Here is a 6,009-nt window from a genome sequence, read left to right as displayed (position 1 = left end):
CTGAACCTGGCTGCTGGTGCCTTCCCCTGATAAGTCATCTCCCCCAACAGTACCCAAAACGGTAAACCTGTTTTGGAGGGAGATGACCGCAGGTGACTCCTGCACTACCTTCCTGCCTTTACCCTGCCTTTTGGTCACCCATTTACTGTCTGAGCTAGCCTTTACCTGCGGTGTGACCAACTCACTGAATGTGCTATCCACAACATCCTCAGCATCGCGTATGCTCCAGAGTGAGTCCATTCGCAGCTCCAGCGCCGCCATGCGGTCCGCTAGGAGCTGCAGCTGGACACACTTCCTGCACACATAGTTGTCAGGGACAGTGTCCCTGATTTCCCACATGGCACAGGAGGAGCATGACACGGGTCTGAGCTGCCCTTCCATGACTTAACCCTTACAATACCTTTTTATTTACTACGATTTAGCTTAATTATTGAATTCTACTTAGAATAAGTTTGTGAAAGTACTCACCAACCAGTCACCTACCTGTTTTCTGGTGTTGTATTTTCACTGCCGCCTCCTGTCCTGGAACCTTTTCCACCTAGGTTAGGCTCCTGAAATAAAATAAATTGAACCTACCTTTTCAACTTCCCCTAACCCCTAAAAGGTTAGAGGAGGTGGAAGGGTGGGAGACACTACACTGTAGTGTTTCGGGTTTAGCAACAGCTCCACCTATATAAGAGTTACTGGCCTCCTGCTCTCCCGACTGCACCAGCTGCTCCCTGGTGACGTCACACACTGATTACTATTTACCCCTCTCCTCTGCTGTTGATTTGGTACGCCTCGCAGCTGCCGCCGGTTTTTAAGCCGGCCTCCTCCTCGCTGCTCTCTGCAGGCCTCGGTGCTCGCGCCGGTTTTTATACCGGGCTCCTCCTCGCCTCACTGCTCCCTGGAACTGGTCGGGCCTCGGTGCTCGCGTCGGTTTTTATACCGGGCTCCTCCTCGCCTCACTGCTCCCTGGAACTGGTCGGGCCTCGGTGCTCGCGCCGGTTTTTATACCGGGCTCCTCCTCGCCTCACTGCTCCCTGGAACTGGTCGGGCCTCGGTGCTCGCGCCGGTTTTTATACCGGGCTCCTCCTCGCCTCACTGCTCCCTGGAACTGGTCGGGCCTCGGTGCTCGCGCCGGTTTTTATACCGGGCTCCTCCTCGCCTCACTGCTCCCTGGAACTGGTCGGGCCTCGGTGCTCGCGCCGGTTTTTATACCGGGCTCCTCCTCGCCTCACTGCTCCCTGGAACTGGTCGGGCCTCGGTGCTCGCGCCGGTTTTTATACCGGGCTCCTCCTCGCCTCACTGCTCCCTGGAACTGGTCGGGCCTCGGTGCTCGCGCCGGTTTTTATACCGGGCTCCTCCTCGCCTCACTGCTCCCTGGAACTGGTCGGGCCTCGGTGCTCGCGCCGGTTTTTATACCGGGCTCCTCCTCGCCTCACTGCTCCCTTGTGATCTTGGGTTTGGATTTCCAGTGCAACCACCAAAGCATCACGCTCAAGTACGGTGGGTCCCAGCCGCCCCTCACAGTGTGCGGTCTGGCTACCCTGAAGGTAAAGCCGCCTTCGCTATTCGCGAACCTTACCCCTAACTGCCGGCCAATAGCGACCAAAAGCAGGAGGTACAGCTGGGAGGACAGGCGGTTTATCGCGACCGAGGTAGACAGGTTCCTGAAAGGGCGCATTATTGAACACAGCAACAGCCCGTGGCGCGCCCAAGTGGTAGTGGTAAGGGGTAGCGAGAAGAAACGGATGGTGATCGACTATAGTCAAACGATCAACAGGTACACCCTACTAGACGCCTACCCGCTACCCCGCATATCAGAAATGGTGAACCAAATCGCCCAATACCGGGTGTTCTCCACCATCGACCTCAAGTCAGCGTACCACCAGCTCCCTATCAGACCAGAGGACCGCCCGTACACCGCCTTCGAGGCGAACGGACGCCTCTACCAATTCCTCAGAGTCCCCTTTGGGGTGACGAACGGGGTCTCGGTCTTTCAGAGGGAGATGGATCGCATGGTCGATGACCACCACTTGCAGGCAACCTTCCCCTACCTCGACAACGTCACCATCTGCGGTCACAACCAGCAGGATCACGACTCGAACCTCGAGAGGTTCCTGAAAACCGCACAAAAACTCAACCTCACCTATAACGAGGACAAGTGCGTTTTCAACACCACGCGCCTCTGCATACTGGGCAGCGTGGTGGAGAATGGGGAAATCGGACCAGACCCCGACCGATTGCGCCCCCTACGGGAGCTGCCCCTGCCCAACACTCCCAAAGCCCTGAAAAGGTGCCTGGGGTTATTTTCTTACTATTCCCAATGGGTCCCCAACTACTCCGACAAAGCCCGCCCCCTCTTGAAAGCATCCTCTTTTCCGCTCTCTGCTGAGGCCCACGCCGCCTTCAAAAGCATTAAGCAGGATATTGAGCGGGCCACGCTACAGGCAGTGGACGAGAACACTCCATTTCAAGTGGAAAGTGATGCGTCCGACTTCGCCTTGGCGGCCACCCTCAACCAGGCGGGGCGGCCCGTAGCTTTCTTCTCGAGGACCCTCCAAGGCCCCGAGATCAGACACTCCTCCGTGGAAAAGGAGGCCCAAGCCATCGTGGAGGCAGTGCGCCACTGGCGCCACTACCTAGCCGGCAAACGCTTCACCCTACTTACCGACCAGCGATCGGTAGCGTTTATGTTCAACAATAAACAGAGGGGGAAGATTAAAAATGATAAGATTCTTAGGTGGCGGATCGAGCTCTCCACTTTCGAGTACGACATCATTTACCGGCCAGGGGCCCTTAACGAATCCCCTGACGCCCTCTCACGAGGGATGTGTGCCAGCGCCACCGAGGATCGGCTACAGACCCTCCACAACGACCTCTGCCACCCAGGGGTCACGCGGCTGTTCCACTTCATAAAGTCCCGTAACTTACCCTACTCGATTGAGGAAGTTCGGTCTCTGACCAGGAACTGCCGCACTTGCGCTGAGTGCAAGCCTCGGTTCTACCGCCCAGATAGAGCCCACTTAATCAAAGCTACACGGCCCTTCGAGCGGCTCAGCTTAGATTTCAAGGGCCCCCTCCCGTCCGTCGACCGCAATGTTTACTTCCTGAACATTGTGGACGAATACTCCCGTTTCCCATTCGCCTTCCCCTGCCCAGACATGACCAGCGCCACGGTCATTAAATGCCTCAACAGCCTGTTCTGCCTGTTCGGTATGCCGAGCTATATCCACACGGATAGGGGGGCGTCCTTCATGAGTGAAGAGCTACGCCAGTACATGCTGTCCAAGGGGATCGCCACGAGCCGTACCACCAGCTACAACCCCCGGGGTAACGGCCAGGTGGAGCGAGAGAACGGGACAGTGTGGAAAGCAGTCACTCTAGCTCTAAGGACCAAGGGCCTCCCTATCTCCCGCTGGCAGGAAGTCCTCTCGGATGTGCTCCATTCGATACGGTCGCTATTGTGTACGGCCACTAATGCCACGCCTCATGAACGAATGTTTGTCTTTCCTCGGAAATCCACCTCAGGCGTATCCATGCCGTCATGGCTCTCCACCCCAGGTCCGGTACTCGTGCGAAGGCATGTGAGGGGCCACAAGACGGACCCTCTCGTGGAGCCAGTACACCTACTCCACGCCAACCCCCAATACGCATATGTCCGGCACGCCGACGGAAGGGAGGACACCGTGTCCATAAAAGACGTCGCCCCAGCCGGCATCGACAACAACCACGGCAATAGCAGCGACGACGATCACAGCAACCCTTACCCACCCACTATTCTTTCATCACCCCCGGAAGAACATCGACCAACGGCACCCCCACCAACTACCCCTTCAACAACCCCGGCGGCACCCCCGGCAGAGACCCAGGAGGCTACCGTGGACACCCAGCCGACACCCGCGGCACCACAACAGCCACGTCGGTCGCAGAGGACTATCAAACCCCCGAACAGACTAAATCTATAGAAGGGGTGAATGTGATGAAATATATTCCATTCATCACTGCCTGTTTTCTGTGTCTTGTAACTGCCTGCTTCCTGTGTCTTTTCCCTTCCCCCAGTCCTCATGTATTATGTATTGGAATGTGCTGGAACTGGTTGTGTGCAGGGCTCCGCCCATACCTGGCTCCTTTGTAATCTAACTTCAGTCGGGTTCAGCCTCCTGAAGGTAGACATCTCTCTATTTTACGTGTTATGTTCTGAGTTAGTAAAAGCCTTACTTTTGTTCTGCTAACTTCGAGTCTCGGAATAATTGAGGCACATCACTTTCTTTCACTCACTATCTCTTTTCTCCCATTAGACCATCAGCAGAGCTCACTCGTTATATTCGTGGGCTAGCTGTGGACAAGCAATTGCCGCTTTCTGGAAGGCTGCTGCTTCAAACAAAAAAGTACTTTTGCCCGTGTGAATTTGAAGAAATCGCACTAAAGAGGCAACGTGCACGTTCAATATTTTCAGGTCGTTGACAGTAATTTGCCACGAGAACCACTGTGCCGTGAACAGACACGCTCAAAATATAACATGCACAGAATACTTTGTGCGCCTACTTCAAGCAGAATTTTCAACAGTATTGGGGGGCACAGTAGCACCGCTTTCAACTCCCCCCTCCCCACCCCCCTTACCCAACCCACATAAGCAGCTATAATTGTTCGCAGGAGCAGCTCGATGTAACTGGGTTTCACAAGGTGAATAAAAAAAGGTTGGTTTCCATTCCCAACCACAACATAAGTATTGGGTTGAAAACTGTAGGCTTTGCTCTATAGTTCAACTCCGATGTATTGACTGTGACAGTAACGAAGTGTAGCCCGAGGCTGTGTTCACACATGAATCAATCCGTGTAGCTTTTTTAATAGATCTAACCTGATGTACAGTGGATTTCACTTATCTGCGTATTCAGTAAATATGTTAAAAAAAAGACGAGATCCTTTACATGGGCGTCTCAAATGCAAGTTTAAAATCCCCTTCATTACGATATCTTTTTTGAGAGTCAACCACAACAACTTGCATTTATATAGCACCTTTAACGCAGTAAAATGTCCCAAGGTGCTTACTGTTGAGGCGAAGAGTCTGTCCATTCGTAGTGTTCTGCCCTAGGGCAGGTCCTAGATCAAGTCTGGCACACAAGATTCTCGAGCCACTTACTGGGAAAGATCAGCTGAGGTGTTTTTCCATTGGCTTCCTCAGAGTTTTAATCTTCGTGTGACTTCTCATGGGTGTGCTGCAACCAAGACTAAAAAGCCCCACCTGCCCTTTACGATGGGGTGCCCATCGGATCTGCACCCATTGGCACAAGCACCCCCGCTGGACGTCAATCCAGTATTCACAGCCATGAAAAAGTGAGGTGTGTTTGTATTAGCAATCCGGGCAATTGCTATACCTCTCTTGAGATCCTACCTTGCATATTTCCTATTTCTCAAGTTTTTTGGTAGATCTTCAGTTGCAAGAGCTGACATAGTTCTTTGTGGTTTACCAAACGTGCCATTTCTTTCTTTCTCTGCACTCCCACCCCCGCCCCCTCTTTTTCCTGAAGATGCAGCCTCCTGCCCGCCAGTATCTCCAATAAGGGACAATTCTTCATGTGTGAGCTTATACAGTGGGGCCCTAAGATTCTGGAAGTCCTGCACCCTTTGGGGGCAGCACAGACCCTGTTCCAAATTACTGGCCTAGATTCATTTAGGATGGGCGGCCCATGCTTTCAAGGCTGTGCAAGAGATGGAAAATAGGAGGCCCGGGAAAGGATGTAGAAGTAAGGCGGGCAACTTCTGATGTGCAAATGCCAGTGTTTAGCAAGGTGATAAAGAACTTGAATTTATATAGTGCCTTTTGCGACCTAAGGACGTCCCAAAGCACTTTACAGCCAATGAAGTCGTTTTTGAAATGTAGTCAAGAAGAGCAGAATTCTCCCAGTCATCACCAACAGCTTTTGTTCAACAGATCAACTAGGCACTTCTGTTTGCGGGATCAGAGAGGGATTTTCCAGATTTCCTCCCGCCCCTAATCAGCCTTGGGTTTTCGATCCAGTTTTT

Source organism: Somniosus microcephalus, chromosome 28 (assembly GCF_052327205.1).
Source record: "Somniosus microcephalus isolate GS21.2 chromosome 28, FLI_Smic_1.0, whole genome shotgun sequence".
Lineage (NCBI taxonomy): Eukaryota > Metazoa > Chordata > Chondrichthyes > Squaliformes > Somniosidae > Somniosus > Somniosus microcephalus.
This window is presented reverse-complemented; position numbering follows the sequence as displayed.